This window comes from Oryctolagus cuniculus, chromosome 6, assembly GCF_964237555.1.
Source record: "Oryctolagus cuniculus chromosome 6, mOryCun1.1, whole genome shotgun sequence".
Taxonomy (NCBI): Eukaryota; Metazoa; Chordata; class Mammalia; order Lagomorpha; family Leporidae; genus Oryctolagus; species Oryctolagus cuniculus.
Window position 1 is genome coordinate 61,540,602 of NC_091437.1, and position 21,094 is coordinate 61,561,695.

General features: G+C 43.9%; 1 long non-coding RNA gene across 1 annotated transcript in view; it reads right to left on the reverse strand.

The window, feature by feature from the left end:
* LOC138850216 (uncharacterized) overlaps window positions 1-21,094 on the reverse strand; it is a 222,428-nt gene that overhangs the window by 131,521 nt on the left and 69,813 nt on the right. Inside the window, exon 2 of the long non-coding RNA XR_011389909.1 lies at window positions 16,972-17,082. This is a non-coding gene — a long non-coding RNA (uncharacterized lncRNA). The remainder of the gene's footprint in view (window positions 1-16,971; window positions 17,083-21,094) is intronic.

Sequence of the window (21,094 nt, forward strand, 5' to 3'; positions counted from 1 at the left end):
GATTGCTGTGTGGCTTCCGCAGGTGTTACGGATGACCACTGTTCAGGTGCCTGAGGAAGATGGAGGATGGTGGGCAAATGCTGTTCCTGAGATGGAAAGGGATGACGACCACCCAGGTGAGAACACGCAGAAGTGAATCCTTCCGGGCTTGCTCTTGAGAGGAAATCGGCCACCATCATCTGAGTTTGGCAGAAAAACTCAAAGAGAAGCAAGGGAGTAGGAAAAGTTTTCCATGGAAAAAGAGAAGCTTCCAGCATGCTCTAAGGCTGTTGGCATGGGAAACCTGGGGGTGGCTACTAGAAGCCACGTCCCATGTGGTTGGTTTGGAGAGTACACTTGGCTTTGTCTGATGGGTCCTCAGTCAACAAAGAAGGATGCGAGCAGTCACACATCAAGTCTGACCATTCTGTGCTGATTGCGGCCAGGGTTGTGGTTTGACCTCCTACCCTCGGCCATTTGCCATGTGTATATCCAGGCTGTCACTGAGCTCTTCCTGTGTTTTTATTCAACAGTAGGCCTATATTGTTGCACTGAAGGTTCTATTTATCCAAATTTCCTATGTCTTGAGATTTCAAATGTTCATTGACCGCACTTTACTTCCAGAGTTGGGCTGGGCCAAGGGCTCTTCTCATCAACATCGCCCCTCCGTGGATGTCACGTTCTCACTGCCCAGCCTGCTGCAGTGTAGCTCCCTAGGATTCTGTTGCCTTGGTGACGACTAGCCTCAGCTTCATCTGATACTGATGTTCTGGACAGGGATTACCACTGCGGTAATAGTCAGGAGAAGCTAGTTTGGTGCCTGTGGTCTCCAGAGGTCCTTGGTACCTCCTGCCTGCACTGAGTTAGCACCCCCAGAAGGAAATAGTCTATGTGCTCCATGACAAATTTTTTTAAGATTTATCTGTTTATTTGAAAACAGAGTTACAGAATGAGAGGAGAGAGAGAGAGAGAGAGAGAGAAAGGTCTTCCATCCTCTGGTTCACTCCCAAAATGGCCACAATGACCAGGGCTGGTCCAGGCTGAAGTCAGAAGCCTGAAGCCTCCCCCAGGTTTCCCAGATGGGTGCAGGGGCTCCAGGACACAGGACACCCTCTGCTGCCTTCTCAGCAGCATCAACAGAGAGATGGATCAGAAGTGGAGCAGCCGGGACCTGAACTGGCACCCACAAGGGTGCCCAATGCCCCACAGTACCGGCCCCTCCATGCTATTTTTATGAAACATTTAAAGACTTCAGCTTCCTGCTCTGCCTGTCTATGCCCAAAAGGTCCTCCTCTCCATCCTCTCTTTCCTACTCCCTCTCTCCTACTTTCCTTCTTTCCTCCAGTTTCTTTTTTTGCATTAGCAGTAGTGAAAAAAGCTACCATTTACTGAAATTTACTAGATACTGGAATTTACATTTTGCCAAGTATATTGTAAGATTAAATCTTTTCATCTTCAGAATAATTATGAAGTGTGTACTTTCTATCACTCCACCCACTGGTAGATACAGAAATGGTTACGGTTGAATTAGATCCCTCCAGAAAGATAGGCTGGAGTCTGAACCTCTGGTACCTCAAAATATGACCTTATTTGTAAATGGGATTTTTAATAGAGATAATCAAGTTAGAATGAGGACACTAGGATGGAACCTAATCCAATATGACTGAGGTTCTTCATTAAAAGGGAAAATATGGACACAGAGACAGAACAGAAAATAAAGAGACATTGGGAGAAGATACCCAGGTCTAAGCTGAAGAGAGAGGAGAGGAGCAGGTGCTCACCCTCAAATGCAACTGACCCTCCAACCCTGATCTATGTTTTTCAGCCTTGAGAATTGTGCAACAATAAAGTCCTTTGGTTTAAGCCAATGTTTAATGTTTGTCATACTTTGTTTACAGCACTTCAGGAAATTAGTACAGAAACTGATGCCCAAGAGGTTAAGGTAACTTGCATGAGAATCTACAGCAAAACACACAAACAGTGGAGTCTTGGCTCTGACCAGGGCCACTGGTGGCTCTCTCTCTGTTCTCCCTCATTTTCTGTCTCATTAAGGAGTCTCTATCCCCTTGATTATCACTCTGTCCCTGTCTCTCTGGTCTCAATCTCTTGTATGTATCTCTCTCTCTCTCTCTCTCTCTCTCTTCCTTCTTCTTAAATTTAATGCCCAGTGCTTCTTAGGGACCTCCACTCCCAGGAGATGAACTGGGAATATTACCTCTTTATCCACCCTATAGAAAGACCCACATGGTTGTTGGGGAAGAGTAAGTATTATTTCGGGATATCTACCACCACATCGGATTCTAACTAGAAAACTGATTTCTATTAATGACCAAGCTGCAGGTACAGCCTATGCAGAGTGGAAAGGAATGCTGGATTTCAGAGGGAAGGTAGTGAAAATAAAGATGCATTTCCCCCACCCCATTCTCAGACCCCCTGCACCCTATCAACAGACCCCTCAGGGGTTAGGAACCCCTATGGTCTGTCATAACTGAGTCTCAGCTGAACGGAAGTGTTTGCTTTTGTGTGTTTCCTGCCTTACGAATGCTCAGCATATAGGACTGTGTCCTGACCATGTTTGTATCTACAGCACACAGCAAGGCCCGCCTTACAGTGCCTTCTCTAGATTGCTAAAGGGATGGAGGTAGGAAGCTACAGGACAGAGAAGGGAGGGGAAGCAGCAAGGAGTGCTGGTGGAATGGCCCCTCACTCGCATCCACACGAGTTGGAGGCAGCTGTGAGCAACCTTTCCCAGCCTTGATGTGTGGCTGTGATCTGCTCCTATGAATCCAAGATTTATGTCCACTCTCTGGCAAGTCTTTGTGACTTGTCCTCTTAATATTGAGATGGTAACAATTTATAATACCTCAATTCCCACCCCCCAAAAAAAGTGAAATGCCATCTCTTGTAAGCATAAAAATAAAAATGGAGATTTTTTCAACATTTTTAACACATTTAGATTTAGAAATTTCCTTGTTAGCCCTATCTATTCAATTTTTTTTTTAAATCTATGTTATTTATTTGAAGGACAGAGTGACAAAGAGATGGAGAAACAGAGAAAGAGATCTTCCACCTGCTGGTTCACTTACCAAGTAGCCACAAAGGCCAGGTCTGGGCCAGGTCAAAGCCAGGGGCCAAGAGCTCCACTTGAGTCTCCCATGTAGGTGGCAGGGACCCAAGGACTTGGACCATTTTCCACTGCTTTTCCAGGTTCCAGTAGCAGGAAGCTGGATCAGAAGTGGAGCAGCTGGAACTTAAACCAGCTCTGATTTGGGATGTTAGAGTGCAGGCAGCAGCTTAACTCTCTCTGCCACCGTGCTGGCCCCCCAACTATTAAATGTTGACTAAGATCATGTCTTAATCCATTTTTCTTGCAATAACAGAATACCTGAGACTCAATAACATAATGAGAAAAGAGATTCATTTTGGTTTACAGATCTGGAGCCTGGGAAGTTCAAGATCAAGTGGCCACATCTGGTGAGGACTTCATGCTGCCTCAGCTCATGGCAGACAATGGACAGGCAGTCAGGCACATGTGGAAGAGAGAGCATGAGGGGTGGCCTTGCTTTATAACCACCTACACTGTGCTAACTAATTCAGTACCAGGACAGCGAGAACTCATTCACTTCCATGAGACATCCTTAATCCATTCATGAGAGCTCCACTCCATGACCCAAGCACCTCTCAACACTCTACATGGAGGTATTAAGGTTCCAATACACGAATGTTTGGGGCATGCACTCAAATCGTAGCAGATGATAATGCAAAGAAGTCGTAAGGAGGAGAAAGCTCCCGCCTCCTTTTCTGCCCTGCTCAGTTAAACAAACACTTGCTGGGCCCCTGGAAGCTGGAGGCCAAGCAGTCCTCATGCACTGATGTGCCAAGAGTACCATTGTAACCCCTGCCTCACCAGCACACAAGTGGGCAAGGCTGGGTTACACCCATACAAGAATTCAGCATAGTCAACCTGCTCAACCTCCAAGGCTGCCCCAAACCCCCAGGGAACTTTCCAAAGTCAGGGGCTGAATCTGACTCATCTCTAAGCAGTAGATTCTCTGGGAATTTTTAATTAAGACAGGAAGGGAAAGAATCAACCTAGGGCTACAAGCTGCCCAAACTCAACCAGACTGAACACCATGGAGACTTGGTTGCTCTGTACTCCACGCATCAGGATTAACCCCCAACACGAGTCTGTCTGTAGGGCCATCTCATTCATCACCCTCAGTGGAGGTCCTTAGATTTCTGATGGAGTGGGTATCTCCAGCAACCTCTCTGCACCCTCTTCAAGCCAATCTCCCACATTTTGATGAAGAGTTTGAACACCATTTCTTTTTCCCCTTGTCTGTGCCCACCCTGTCCAGCTGTCTCAGGTCGACTCCAGGCCCTTACATGCTTTGTGTTTGGATTCTTCCTCCAGATTTCCATCCTCTGCTTTTATTGTTCAGAGGGGCCAGGATCACCTTAGGTTAAACACAGGTGGCCTTTCAAGATAAAAAGCTTCCATCTTTTCTAATTTCAAATTCCGCCAAAGAGCCTCAGAAACAGCACCAGCAGGATCCAGAATACTGTGCTTTTAGGGGTGTCTCTCTGAGTGCTCAGGCACCTGGTGTTTTCAGAGGTGACACACCACTTCCTACAAGGCTTTTCAGTTGGACCATCTAGAGAGGGGACCAAGGCCAAAGACCTCAAGATCACAAAAACCCCATGTGGATACTTGCACTGTCACACCCCCATGTTTTGGAACATGGGACTATGACTTAACTTCACTAATCCTTAATAGACTCATATTTGGAACTATGACTTGACCTCTCTAAGCCTAAATAGACTCCTATTTGGGACTATGACTTGATCTCACTAAGCCTTAACAGAATCATCTGTAATGAGGATAATTACATACTTTACCTCCTCCACCCGATCCTTGACTTCCAATGGGTTTATGTCCTGATAAATCCATCACAAATTGAAAGTGTATTTACTATGTCTAACCTACCAAATATCATAACTTAGCATTGCCTCCCTTAAATGTGCCCAAAACATTTAGGTTGGCCTATAATTAAGCAAAAGCAGCTCATACAAAGTCCATTTTATAATAAAGTATTGACCATACCATGTGTACATATGCACAGACATTTCACAGACATGATGGAATAAGAAAACACAAAACAAAACCTGGTGGTAACACAGCACGCCCTAGAGTGTCTGCTGTCTCCTTGTGATTGCAGGGCTGGCTTGGAGCTTCACTCACTGCTACTGCTCAGCATGGCTGGAGAGGATGGTGCACACATATTGCTAGCTTGAGAAAAGATCCCAAATTCAGGATTTGAAGCACAATTTCAACAAAGTGCACATCACTTTCATATCACTGCCAGGTCAAAAAAACCCTGAGCCAAACCATCATAATTTGAGTGCTGTCTATGGTTTATCTAAAGTCGATAGAATGTACAGGTTAAATGAAATAAGACATGTAAATTCTTAATTTGTTATGTATACTTTATTACAATCTTTCAACTGACCATTCCATTCATGCCATCTTACCCAGGGGGCCTGAGAACTTTTGGTGATATTCATTTTAGTTCCGTTATTGTTCCCTCATGAGCTGCCTTCTGGACCTTTGTTTTCCAGAACAGGGGCCAAGAAAGTGACTTAGGCAGAGGGGAAGAGAGAGGGGACAGTGCCTCTGAGAGCACTGGGAGATAAGGCAGAGTTCTTGTGCACTGAGCATCGCTCAAGTCCTGGGTGCTGACAACATCTTGGGGTGCGGAGCAAGTCTTTGAAAGGAAACAGTGACCCAACAGTGGCCGAGGCTCAATTTTCCATCAGCCAGATGAATGGAGGTTCCTCATCAGACTGAATTTGGCTTAAAGCAAATAAATGCAATGTGTATTACTTTGTGGAGTCAGATGAGGACAATGATAGCAGTGATGGTGATGGAGATGGTGACATGGGAGTGGAAATGGTGATAAGGGAAGTTGTTTTGTCATTTTCAGGAAAAGGGGGCCAACATGTTAGAGATCAGAAAAGCATGTCCTTATTGAGGGGCAGGGAGGTGGGAACTCAATGGCAGTGTAACAAAAGGAGAGAAAAGGCTAGCCTAAATGAAGAAATTGCATTTGCAGAACCTGCCTGTGCTACTGTCCTGCTGACTGGAGTGCTGTTTGGCTAAGGGATTTCTTGATATGAACAAATGCAGTAAAACAAGATGAGACACTTACACACCAGTCAAAGGTGCTGTAATACAGGCCCCACAGCTGGCCAAAGCCACTCCCTTCCTGCGTAGGTCTCTCCCAGGAGTGTATCTCTCACTTTGCTTTTCTCCTCTCTCTCTTTCCCCAGTTTCCTCTGCAGATCTGTAGTTGCTATGTTCCCATCTAAGAATAAGGTCCCAAAGAATTGCCTCTCCCCAGTAACTTCAGCCCTCTCTGAATTCCAAATTCCTAGGAAAGAATCTGATTGGTTCAATTCAGCCAATGGAGTGTGTCTCCTGGGTCAGCTGTCCACCTTGATCCAATCAGCTGTGGCCAGGGAGACACAGGGCCATGCACTATGAAATGTAGTTACCAGGGCAGTTTTCAGAGAGGGGGACTTTGAGCTGAGCTGAGCAGGTTGCCCGTCCCTCCCCTCCTTGCAAGAAGTGAGCACCCACACAATGCCTAAGCCTCAGTCTGCAGCTTCATGACCCAGCCTCCTCTCTCCTGTGGGAGGATCGGCTTCCCTGGGCTCAGAGGCCCCAGGACGGATGACTATCACAGCAACTGACACCTTACTGCAATATTTTATTTACATGACTATTTTTGGTTCATAACTCCAGAGGAGGACTCTATTTCTAGAACACAGTCCAGGCCAAACAAATGCTGACTGGCTGACTGAAGAAATGCAGGGCCAGCCAAATTTTCATTCTTAGGATATATCTTAGTCCTCATTAGAGGCCTTTGCAGGACATATCACTACTGCTCAGAAAGGTAAAATGACCTATTTATATCTGGCAGCCTAGTAGAGATGAATCAGGGGTTGAACCCAGGTTTTATGATTCCAGGCCTCTTAACAAACCCATTAAGACCAATCTCAAGGCCAGAGTTTGACATAGTGGTTAAGACACTGCTACAGCCGGCGCCGCGGCTCACTAGGCTAATCCTCCGCCTTGCGGCGCCGGCACACCGGGTTCTAGTCCCGGTTGGGGCGCTGGATTCTGTCCCGGTTGCCCCTCTTCCAGGCCAGCTCTCTGCTGTGGCCCGGGAGTGCAGTAGAGGATGGCCCAAGTCCTTGGGCCCTGCACCCCATGGGAGACCAGGAGAAGCACCTGGCTCCTGCCATCGGATCAGTGCCATGCGCCGGCCACGGCGGCCATTGGAGGGTGAACCAACGGAAAAGGAAGACCTTTCTCTCTGTCTGTCTCTCTCTCTCTCACTGTCCACTCTGCCTGTCAAAAAAAAGACACTGCTACAGATCCCAGATCCTACATCAAAGTGCCCGGATTCAAGGCCCAGTTCTGGCTCCTCACTCCCTGGGGAGGAGCACCTGACAGCTAAATTAGTTGGATCTCTGCCACCCACATGGGAGACCCAAATTGAGTTCTCAGCTTCTAGATTCAGCCTGGCTCAGCCTTGACTGCTGTGGGCCTCTCCATGTCTCCCCCTCCCCCTCTCCTTCCCTCTCTTTCTCTCCTCTTCTCTCCGACTTTCAAATAAATATAACAAAAAAAAATTTTTAACTTGTTTAAAAAAAAAAGTCTCTTTCTCTGATGTAGGTGCTGTCACAACCTCTCTGTTTTCTAATCTCAGAGAGCTTTATTTGAATAACATTATTTTCCTGCTAAGGGATTGTAGGAGAAATAATTAGTACTTATCCATTGTCTGGAAATGGCAGGTTATAAAATGTAGCAATCTAGCTTAGTCTTCATTTTTAGATCTTTTCAAGAACACGAAACCCTACAATCAGAGGAGAAATGCTCTTCTTTGTCTGTTTACTTAAATGTGTCTTTGAGCTCTTGATTTTGAGATCTTTTTCATCTCCTCAAAAATAAGTGTGGATACAGATTTTTTGATAGTCTCATATCTCCGTGCCAAATCCCCTCTGACCCTCTCTCAGCTGATGCGGTTCGAGGTAGGGGGAAGCTGGGTCAACTCCTGGCAACAGGTGTGGTCACCTGAGCAGGGACCTGTCCAAAGGAATCCTGTATCCCTCTGGTAAAGTGATGTGTTCAGGGGAAGGCAGGTGGCTAGGCCAGACCAATGAGAATCAACCGTGGGATTTCACTGCAGCCTCCAGGAAAGACCTGCTCTCTAGCCTCTGTAATTGCTGAGCCCAGAACTGCCAATGGTCACGTTTGCCACCGCAGAGAAGACAGCCAGTCTAAGGCTCCAAAGGAAGCCGGCTCAAGAGACGAAGATTTCTCCAGCTCCAACGACAGTGAGGACTCCATGGCCAAGGCCAGTGCCACCCCCAGACTTAGCAATGATCAGTTACAAGAAATGATAAATTCTCCTTTTTTTCTGAAATGCGTTTATGTCTTTGGCAACAAAAACATCTTGCATCACATATTAAGGATAGCAAGGAAAATAATCAGCAAAAAAGGTCTTTGAAACATCCATGGAAAAATCGAATTTCAAGTTTATTTTGGTGCCAAAACTATTGAAATCTATGTATAGGTTTTTCACAAGTTTCATTTTCCATGAATTTTGGAAGCTCCCTTGTATTAAAGCAGGTTTTTAATCTGTTTACTGAGCTCAAACAATATTGACTATGTTCTCATAGGCAACAATTCTCATGTTCAAAGAATTTATATTCTAGTCAAGAAAATTAAATATAGCTTATCTCTCATGATTATTATTTCATTCCTTCATTTGTAAAGGTGTGCTCTGTGCCCAGCAAAGTACTGAAAGTTATGGATACAAATATGATGGATACTGAAGACAGACCAGATTCAAGATGATGAGAACTGGATCTCACTTCAAGGCATGTAGTGCAAATCTAGAGACCCAAGTTGTTTGTATAATCATCATGTTAATGGCCTCTTCCATCAGACTGGGATTTCATGTGGAATGGGATCTTTTATTCACTACTATACCAAGCACAGCCGCCCTCTAGGAGCTCACAATGTGATGGGAGAGACACATGTCTCCCCTGAGGGATGGGAGGTACAAAGGTTGTGGGTCCCCAGAAAGGGAGCCAAGCCATTTGCTTGGAGAAGGAGGGAAGAACCAGAAAGGTTTTCCAGCACAGGTAGATACTGGACTATGACCTTAAAGGTGAGAGTAGGAATTTTTTTTTCTTTTAGGCAGATAGAAATCCCCCAAAGACGATCCCCCATCACTTCCACCTATCCTACTCTCCACATTCATGGCTCTGCTTGTCCCAGGAACCAAACTAGGAGAGTTGGCTTTCCTGGTTTGGGGCATGGGCACACTCTCTCCTGCATGCAGTGCTGTGGGCAGCCTCTAAGATGGCCCTCGGGGATTGTGCTGGCTGGATTCACCCTCTACCATGGAAATCCTTGAGAGCAGGCAGGCTATAGTGACTCCCTTAAGAGCAGACTATGGCAAGAATGACAGGATGTCACTTTGGAGATTAGTTTATACAAAGACTATGTCTTCCGTGATGAGTAATCTCTTTTGCTTTCTCACTCCCTTGCTCTCAGGGACCCGGATGATGTAGGGAGAAGCTCATGTGGCAAGAAAGCCCCTGACCAACAGTTGGTGGGAATGTTAGGCCTTTTCTCCAACAACCTGTGAGGAACTTGTCTTAACCTACTCTGTGCTGCTACCACCTGCTACCACACGTGGCACTGGGTAACTTAAGAACTGTGTTTTCTTATGGTTGTGGCAGCTGAGAAAAGCCTAATTTTGAGGAGTCCACATTTGGCAAGGACCTTCTTTCTGTGTCATTCTGAAGAGACAGGCAGAAGGGCAACACAGAAAGAAATGGAACCCAGACCATTAAGCCCTTTTATAACTGCTGCTAATCCATCCATGGCGGTGCAGGCCTCCTGACCTAAATAGCTCCCATAATCCAACACATGCATTTTGGGAGACAGATCAAGCCATAGCAAGAACTGAATTCTGCCACTGTTCAAGAGACGCTAGGGAAGGAACAGATCCCAGGAACCTAGAGCTGTCCAGCTGCTACCTGGAGAACAGAGCCTGGGAAAATCTAAAGGAGCCATAGACTTCCAGTGCCAATGTCAAAACTTGCAGTTGTTCCAAGGAGAGAAATGGTGTAGAAATAAAGCTTGGAAGCCTTGAGTAGGCTTTCTACTTTCCCTGTTGGTTTTTGACCAACACATTTGAGGTGAAAAAATGACTTAGTAACTAGGAATAACAACCCTGGAGACAAAGGCACTTGGATCTTAAACTAGCTGTTCCACTTTCTCCCAAGTTGCTTGTCCCCTGCAAGCCTCAATTTTTCCATCAATTCATTAAGCACAAATATGATGCAGTATGACACGGTATGATATGCAGTATGACACAGTGTGATATAGTATGACATAAATAATCTTTCCCTCATAGGACTTCCTTGAAGTTAATTATAAATCTACTTAGTCTCTTCAATACTCACTTCCCTCAACTATAATATAAGAAGCATATATATGCACTAACATATAGTATGTATACATATATATAATAATGTATAGTATTATTTATCATGTGCTTGTCCTATGTAAGAAGAACCTAACTTATAGGAAACAATAAATGATCATTATTATTTTATTATTGATGAAAAAGTTCTTCATAAAATACATGTATAGTTGTATATTACAAGGATCAAAACTTTTTTAGAATTTTTCTCATTACAGTGACTTTTTTTTGTTCCTTGCCCAACCCAGGTTGGGTTTAAAGCCCCTGATTTTAGTTTGGGGAATCACCCCTTTGCTCCTCCCAATGCATGTGATTCCAGCTGCACTCCCTCCATACTGGTTCTTGAGACAATCTTGACCAATCACAGTGTCCCATTTGGCTACAATCCACAGTCATTCATTCAGGGGGCGGAGGGTGAGCCCAGCAAAGCTAATGAGATCCCATGAAACTTCTGTTGCCAGTTTGGGTGAAAGATGGAGGATTACAACCCACAGGATATAAAGCTAAAGACTGGGAAGGAAGACCTGGATTGGCTGCCACCATCTTGCTACAGCAGGGAGCCTGAGACAGAAGCCAGCTGTGTGGAAAGTTCAGCCAAAAGATGAAGAGACCTGAGTCCCAGTGACTCTGTATGAAGCTTGAATTCAATCATACCCTAAATTTCAAACAACTCTGGTCTTCGGATTTACCATTTTCTTCTATCAGTTTGTTTGATGGAAAGGAGACAAGATGGGTTTTCTGTTGCTTGCATCTAAACTGTTCAAGGTGAATATCAGCAGTAGGAGCATCCTTGTGGCCTAGCATCCTAGATGTTCAAGGCTCCTTATTCTAGATAAAATGAAGGACAATGGACAAACACCCCCTTTCAAAGCCCCACTCTCTGCCTATCTTTGATCATCAGTCTGGGAAATAGGCTTCACATTCACTTTGAGATAGATTTTTGGGAAGAGTATGGAACTAGAGAAGCTGGTTATGTTGTTTTTGTTTTTGTTTTTGTTTTTGTTTTGACAGGCAGAGTTAGACAGTGAGAGAGAGACAGAGAGAAAGGTCTTCCTTCTGTTGGTTCACCCCCGAAATGGCTGTTATGGCCAGAGCTGTGCTGATCTGAAGCCAGGAGTCAGGTGCTTCCTCCTGGTCGAAGTTTTAACTTTCTCTCTTGGAGTCATCAGTGGAATCCACACCTCAGGTCATCCCGATGTCATCAGGGACCTCCTAGCACTTGAGATCTGAGATCTGAGGCCACTCAAAGCTCCTCTAAGGTTCCTGAACCCCAAACCTTCCTGGTTTCTGGGCCTTGGTATCTCCAGTCCCATGGCTCTGAAAAGCCTTCCTTTCCTCTTCCTCGTCAAAAGCCACATTCATCCTCAGAATCTATTACCAGTATACCTTCTCAGTGAAGCCTCCCTTGATTGCTCCCAAGCACAAGTGTGCTACTCTTCTGCCTGTTCCGCACACACTCTGAACATCTTTTAACTGGACTTGTTAGCTATTGTGGATTAGTGTGCGTGCCTTCCTAACAGACTGTAGCCTCCTGGGGGCAGGGTCCGCAGCCCTCCTTGTCCCCCATGGTCAGGTCTTGGGATGAAAAAGTCACTCAGTAATTTTTAATTAGATTATATTGGAAAAATAAAGGAATTCTCCCACTGGCACTTGCTAGTCTGAAAACAATTTGTGCTCTTGACTGCCAGAGTCCCTGAAGGAGGGTGCTTATCTCCCAGAACCATAGCATCCAAGTTCACTCACGACAGCTCCTGATTCAGAGGAATTTTTTAATATTTTATTTTGTTTAAGGAATACAACTTCATGCATTTAATCTACACAGATTTGGGAACGTGATGACTCTTCCCCCCCACCTCCCTCCCACCCATATCCCTGCACTCCTTCCTCTTCTCTCTTCCTTTCCATTCCTATATTTTACAGGGATCAACTTTTCAGTTAATTTTTATACTCATAAAATTAACCCTACACTAAACAGAGAGTTCACCAATTAGTATAAAGAAAAAAAGAAATAAAATCAAACTAGGAAAAAATATTGGTCCTCGACTGTCAAGGCAAAGGCTGTTCAAAATCAACACATTCAGAGGGATTTTTAGTAAAAGTAGATCACATTTGCCTCACCAGTGGGCTCCAGCAAAACTAAATAGGACAAATGAATCCACGTCTATGATGCTGTAGTTTTCTTAATCACCACCATTTTTTCTCAGCATGAGAGGCTGGAGTTAAAGTCTTTCCCTGGGAGTGTTGAGTAAGTGCATCTTGTTGCCATTTAATTCTGAGCCAAGTGTTCTGCATTTTCAAATGTGTTTCAGGAAGCCCAACAGTTTGGGCTGGAATGATTAAAATTAAGCTGCAGATTATTATCTCCTCTATTCCATTTTGCTAAATATTTAAATAGAAGCCTAACCCCATGTGAAAGCCTTCTTGTGTCATCACTGCCTTGATTTGTTTGTTCATGCATTCATTCCCTCATCCATCCATTCGTCCCATCGAGTGACTGCTATGAGACAGCCTTTTGTAAAACGAGATCTTCCCTCACTACCCAAATGTCTAATTTTCTCTAGTGAGCGACATCGCAAACAGCATTGCTGGGGAACAGTTGACATTTGGAAGGTTACTTTGATAACACAGTCACTATCACTCCTCTCACAGCACATATCTCTGCATCCAAGGCCATTTTAAATGCCTCATTCTTCATTTCAGGGTTTGCAATCAATAGCTAAGAAACCTGATAAGGCAATATTGAAAATCTAGCAGGTTACAAATCCTTCCCCAGCTTGCTGCCCACACAGACACATCTGATTCTTTCAGATAATTATTCAAATCCCCCAGTGCTTTGACTACTGCTTAGCCCAGGATCTCTGTCTTAGGTCTCCCTGCCACATCCAAACTGCCTAAAAACTCTACGCACTTATTTGATTTCTTCCTTCTCCTCCTCAGCCAGAAAGAACAAAGAACAAATAAATCCAGAGACAGAGCTGGAGAGTCTGGCCAGCGCACCTATAGCTCGTGCTGTACCTTCTGTTACTGCTGATCAGTTTCACTATCCAGTGCTCATCCTGGCTGGCCTGGCTACTCAGAGCGTGTCCATAGAGCAGCAGCATCCATCTCCCCAAATGAGTGGGAAAATGCAGAATCTCAACCTCGATTAGATCCCCTGAGTCAGAAGCTGCAGTGTTACAAGATCCCTGAACGTCTCATAGGCACATAGCAGTCCGAGCAGTGCTGGTCCAGGGTCCGTGTGTCTACTACTGCATCTCCTCCTGCGTGACTTGGTTAAGATTCCAGTTAAGACACCAGCGCCCCACACTGGAGTCCCTGGGTCTGATTCTCAACTCCAGCTCCTGACGCCACCTTCCTGATAATGTAGACCCTCAGAAGTAACAGTGACGACTCCAGAAGTTGAGTCCCTGCCATGGGTATTTAAGAAGAGAACAGCAAATGGAAGCTCGCACCACCCTTCTCCCTCTGTAACTCTGCCTTTCAAATACATAAAATAAATCTTTTTTAAAAAAAGAGTGAATCAGTAGACAATTCTGTCTTCTCTCAATTTCTCAAATAAATACATTTTTAAAAATAAATAAAATCTACTCTCTTAGAAATGTATATACAATAGCTATTATTAACTATAGTCAACTATAGCTTTACATCAGGTCTCCTGAACTCATTCCTGCTAACTGACATGGTGTATCCTCTGACCAACATCTCCCCAATCTTCCATCCGTGTATTTGTTATAGATGTTAATAACTTAACAGCTGATACGCTGGATGAGAATTAGCTCAGTGATACTCCCACCACCACCATTTTTGTCCCCATCATCCCAGGGTATTTGCATCACTATCTTTTGAGGAATAAATAATATTTTGATGACTGCATTAAATCTGTCTGCACAGAGGCAAGTAGTATACTATGATCACTTTTTTTTCTTACAGAGTTTAATGTTGTCTCTATAGTTTCTAATGATCTTTATTTTTATGCCTACAAATGTGTAGCAAGCAGTAAGTCTAAAATTTTGAAAGCCCCATCACATTAATTTTTCTAAGACACCCCCCTGCCTTCCAGTTTCAAGGCGCCTACCCTTCTAGAGTCCCTGCCTCTGCCCCTCCCCATACTGGTTCTTCTCCAGTCTTGGACACAGAGAACATCATGGAATTCCCCCATAGTGACTTTCCTGAGTTGACCATTGCTTGCTAAGTTACATGCTTTCCTCATTTGTTTCTAAATCACAAAGAATCTGTGGAGGTCCCCATCTCTCTCTTGAACCCTGCAGAAAATTAAGGTGTATATTCGTCCACTTTCTATAACTATAATGAAATACCAGAGACTGGGTACTTACAAAGGAAATAAATGTATTTAGCTCACAATTCTGGAGGCTGGAAACCCAAACGGCACCAATTCTTGGGTAAGAAATCACACCCCAAACACAACAGAGACTAATTTATTGAATTATAATAATATTTCCCACTTTTAATTAATTACAAATAACCCTGTGAAGTGGATATTTTTATCCCTATATTATAGAGATTTAAACTGAGGTGCAAAGCAGTCAAGTAACTTGCCCAGGTCACATAGCTGGGAAGCAGCAGAGCTAGGATTTGCCTCCATGACTGCCCAGTCCCAGCGTCTGACAAGCTACCGTCTACTGAAATCTCACCACACCTCAGACACTATGCTGAGCTCTTCACGTTATCATTAGCACATGTCTTCCTTGCCACATCCATCCAGGAGCTGTTGACATGAAAGTTGTTGTCAAATATTGACAGGCTGTCACAGAGAATAAGGAATGGAGCTTACTAACACAACTACAGGGAGCATAACTTGGATCAGTGAGAAATTACTAGGACACAGATGCTGGATCAGAATTCGGAGACAGTTTCAAACCATCTGAGCTCTCCTAGAATGGATTAAGTCACTTTATAAGACAGTGAGCTCTCCATCCCTGGAGGTACACAACGAGACTCCATGTGTTCAAAGACACTGCAGAATCTTTATGTGAGCTGATTAGCTAGGGAGCAGGAAGCAAGGAAGAGGCTGCTATGGTTTGAAATTCAAGGTGAAATTTAACCTTGGGTGCAACAGTGTTGTGTGGTGTGACCTTTGGGAGGTGACAGAGTCATGAGGACTCCGCCTGCATGAGTGGGAGTACGTGCCCTTACAAAAAGACTGGATGGAGGGAATTTGCACTTTCCATGCTATTCATCCTTTGCACCATCTCCAGAGGATACAGCGACGTGACGCCATGTTGGAGGCAGAGAGCAGCCCTCACCAGACAACCAAATCTGCCAGCACCTTGATCCTGAGCTTCCTAGCCTCTGGCATGGTGACAGAGAAGATTTATTGCTTCACCAAGGCTGTGGTATTTTGTTATGACAACACAAGCAGACTAAGACAGAGGTGGAGCTCTCAGGAAAGCCAGGTACAGTGCTTTGTGTACAGACTCTGGAAAAATACAATGTAAAGTGTTCTGACTTACTAGAGCAATACGGAAACTAATTTCAGGAAAATTAAATGATTACCCCCAGGTCACACAGTTTATCCACAATTTCAAGTTCAAGTCTGTCTGACCTCAAATCCCACAAGGTAACTCAACTAGGTAGGTGATTCATAATCTTTCCAGCACTAATATTTCTTTTGAGACTCCTCTCATTCCCAGAGCTCTTAAAAAGAGCCTATCTACTCAGCTCACTGCCTCTATTAAACATCAGTTGTTAATCAAAAGTTTATCATCCTTTCAACTAGAGGGAAAGGGCTAATAGAACTCCATGCCCAGGCAAAGGCACACAACACTTGTGATAACCTCTTCAGACACCTAATTGGTGTACACTAATATTAAACACAGTTCACAAAATGACTACATCCCAGGGTCCCTCCTGAATTAAGAATCCCAAAGTAAGATGAATGTATGTTGTTATTGACGTTGTTTTTTAGAGAGAAGCTCTGATTTCTCTGCTTCTCCACTCCGTGATGCAATTCAGATCTTGAACTTCATTCAAGAACCCGTTAAAACATTATCTCCTTGGCATTTTGGCTTGGGAATTCCTCCAGCACTTGCATTAGGGCAATAATTTTGAACTTTCCCTAATAACATTCTATACATTGCCTCCCTACAAAATTCCTGCAGAAAGGTTCCAAGCCTCAAACTTGGTGCCATGCATTCATCAAGACACTCTCAATTTCAAATGACAGAAACTAACTCAGTCTGGTATATGCAGGAAAAGAAATGAATTCAGTAACTAATAGAAATGTGTGTGTGTAATCAGACATCAGACATGGGTCAATCCACAAAATTCTCTTTCTATCTTTCTTTCTTTACCAGAGTAACCATTGCTCCTACTTGGGCTGGAAAAGAGGCTTCCTGGGATGTGAGTCTTTTAGGACTCCTATGGAAACAGTGTGGGGCAAACCAGGGCAATTTGTTCATCCTACCCTTGGCCTTGTGTTGTTCTTCTGCTCTGTGCTCTTTCCATCTGTGGCTGAATCCTCTTTGTGGCTTGGCATCTTAGAGTTTATAGTTTCCTTACAATATCCTTGCAATTCCTGTAGAAAAGAAAAAAAAAAAGAATTTCTCTTTAATAGTGCTGCCAGCAAAATTTTGGAATCATTTCAATCATTTTGTCCTGGATTACAGGGCAGGCCCTGAACCCACTCCTGGAGTCAACTGGAATGTGGGACACTGATGGGTCAAGGCACTGGGAACATACCATCTCCAGGGCTGAGTATCACCGTCAGCCATGTCAAAGCCACAGACCTGAGCATGAGGGAAAGATGAGCCCTCAGAGGAAAGTCAGGTTACTATAATGCAAAGAAAGCAGAATGGGTTCTGGGCAGGCACGAGTGGTATCCACTATAAGGAGTGACATGGAGGGCCAGCAGATCTTGGTGTCATACCACTTGAGTTCAAACTCCAGATCTATCTTTTCAAGGCTGGTGGCCCCTCTGAGCCATCCAGATGTGATCGACAGCTCTCAGGGTTGTGAGGATTAAAAGCATTAGATGCCAAGGTAAGAAGTGCAGGTTTATGATCAACGCTCTGCTTGCCATATTCACCTGGAGATAAACAGCTTTAACCGGCATCCCCAGTAGAGGAACCCAATGCAACTCCTATAACATGTAATTGAATAGGAAGTAGTTTTCCTGTCTTAAAACGAGTCAGATTTTGGAGTTATTTTGAAAGCTTTAGAATTCAATACTTAGAAACTGGGAATAAAATGAATAATATTATTTAAAAAAAAACAGAGATAGGATATGATAACATGAATTCTACTGAAAAACATTTTGCTTTCCCCAAGATGCTTAATTGGATCAGTCCTCTGTACATACTGAACTGTCAGTCCCTACAGGTTTTTGTTTTTGTTTTGTTTTGTTTTGTTTTTTTTGAGAAGCAGAGGAACACAGAGAGGAGGGGGATGGAGGGAGAGAGAGAAGGGGGGTGAGAGAGAGAGAGAGAGAGAGAGAGAGAGAGAGAGAAATCCCATTATCAGTTCAGTTCCCAATGCTTGCATCAGCTGGCCTGGACTGAAACCAGGATCTGGGAACACAGTCCAAGTCTCCCATGTGGGTGGCAGGTAACCAACAACTTGAGCCATCACCATTGCCTGCTAGGATCTGCATTAGCAGGAAGCTGGAGTCAACAGCCAAAACCAGGAATCAAGCCCAGGTACTCCTTTGTGAGATGTGGGCATCTTGCATCTTTACTAAGGAAATGCCTGCCCCCATGCAAGAATTTTGATCCAAAATCTGAGAAAGGTATCTAATGTCACCCACATGAAAGTTAAAAAAACATCTGTAAAGGACAGAAGATGAAAAATCTAATTATTTCTACAATCCACTTTGTACTTGAGATTCTGGTCCTTGCTGAAGAGAGATGGAAGACACTCTATCCATCAAATCACAGAGTTTTTGGAAGATCTTGAGACATCTGATTCACTCTTCACTTTACTCTTAGGGAAACCAAGGCCATATTTAGCTACAAGTAAATGAAATGCATCCCAACAGTTTCCTTCCAGAGCCTTCTCATATATCATTTCCTGGGTTCCAGATGCTCAGGGCTGCTTCTCTCCCATGCCTCTGCAACACATTCTGTTCCTTCTCACTTCAACTAAAGACCACCTCCGCAGAGAATCTTTCCCTAACACCTCCCACCCCAGGTTGGATAATGGCCCACTGCTGCGCACTCTAAGTCACAGTACACAGTAAGCACCACTTTTCTTGATTCCTCCTACCAGTACTCCCTTGCCCTCCCCATGCCCCTAAGCCTCCTTTGGAGAACCAATGTGCTGTGGTTTGAATATAGCTTGTTTCCTCAGAAACACATGGTTGAAATTTGATACACTTTATGGGATATTAAAAGGTAAGGCCTTTAAGAGGTGGTCAGGACTCTGCTCTCATGAACGGACAAAGCCATTCACGGACTGAATGACTGATAAGTTAGGGGGCTGGCATTTCGGCTCAATGCATTAAGCTGCTGCTTATGACACAGGCATCCCATATTGGAGCACCAGTTCAAGTCTCAGCTGCTCCACTTCCAATCCAGCTTCTTGCTAATTCACCTAGGAAAGCAACAGATAATGGCCCAAGTATTTGAGTCCCTGCCACCCATGTGGGAGACCAGGATGAAGTTCCAGGCTCCTGATTCCAGCCTGGCCCAGGCCTGGCTGTTGTAGCCATTTGGGGAGTAAATCAGTAGATGGAAGGCATCTCTCTCTCTCTCTCTCTCTCTCCCCCCCCCCACCCTTCTTCTCCCTCTCCCTTTTCACTCTACCTTTCAAATAGATTAGTGTGTCGTGTTAAGAGTGGGTCTGCTCTACGAGCCAATTTGTGCAGGTGTCACTCTCAGATTTACAATGCTATGCACTGCTTTGGATTCTGGCAGCAAGAAGGTCATCATGCAGCTCCTCAACCTTGGACCACAACCTTCCACCAAAATAAGCTTCTTTTCTTTATAGCTTTCCAAGTCTGTGAGATTGTGGCATTAGCATCAGAGAACGGACTCAGACAGCAGTGTGCTACGCCTTCCTGAATCCCCAGCATCTGACATGGCAAACACCAGTCATTGTTGTCAGAAAGACCACTCTGCCATCCACACTGCACGGATTTTGTCAGCAGGTGACAAATCTTAGTATTTCCATTTTATAGGACACATTCAAACCAAACAGGAAGGAGGTAATTGGGCTCAGCCACAAAGGTTGCATTGCCATGTTATCTAATAGAGACTGACTGTTGTATGCAAGCCACAGAACTTTGAAAGGGAATTGAACACATTTATTACTTTCTTTATTACATTCCCCTTTATTTATGTTCATTTTATTTGAAAGGAAGAATGAGAAAGAGAGAATTTTCCATTGACTAGTTCACTCCCCCACAAAGTGCTTAACAGCCAGGGTAGAGCCAGCTCGAAGACAGAGCCACGCACTCCATCCAGGTCTTCCACGTGGGTAATAAAGATCCTGAATCATCATGACTGCATCCCAAAATGCACGTTAGCAAGAAGCTAGAACTGGAAGCAGAACCATGACTCAAACCAGACTCTCCAATATGGGATGTGGACTTCCCAACTGGTGTTCTGACCACTGTAACAAACACTCGCTCATTTGTTACCTTCAAGGAAAAGATGATCAGTGGACAATTTAAGAGCTATAGTGTATAATTCACTGTTGATGGGAATGCAAACTGGTAAAGGCACTATGGAAGACAGTTTGGAGATTCCTCAGAAACCTGAATATAGCCCTACCACATGACCCAGACATACCACTCCTCAGAATTTACCCAAAAGAAATTAAATTGGCAACTAAAAGAGCTATCTGCACCTCAATGTTTATTGCAGCTCAACTCACAATAGCTAAGACATGGAACCAACTTAAATGCCCATCAAAAGAAGACTGGATAAAGAAATTATGGGATATGTACTCTACAGAATACTATACAGCAGTATTTTTTTTTTACAACAAAATGGAAGAATCTGGAAAACATCATGCTGAGTGAAATAAGCCAGTCCCAAAGGGACAAATATCATGTCCTCCCTGATCTGTGACAACTAACTGAGCACCTAAAAGGAAACCTGTAAAAGTGAAATTGACACTATGAGAAGCAATGACTTGATCAGCCCTTGTCATGATTGTCGAGGAACAGCTTATTATTTTATTCTTTTTAGTATTTTCTTTTTCTACTTAATACCATTGGTTCAACTCTTTAATTAACACACAATTATTCTTAGGTGTTTAAATCAACTGAAAATTGATCCCTGTTAAAAAAAAAAAGAGTGGGAATAAGAGAGGGAGGAGATACACAGTTCAGCACATGCTCAATCGGACTTACCCCTAATGGTAAAATTAGAAACGTGCCATGGGACTCCAAATCCCATGAAGTTGGCAGGTACCAATGCCATCTTACTAGTTTAAGTTCATAATTGATAATAAAGATATGACTGTCAAAGGAATCACATAAATAAGACCAGTGTCTGCTAGTAATAATTCATAGAATTAAAAAGTAGAGAACGATCCAACATGGGAAGCTGGATATACAGCAGACTCATAGAATGGCACATGCCCTA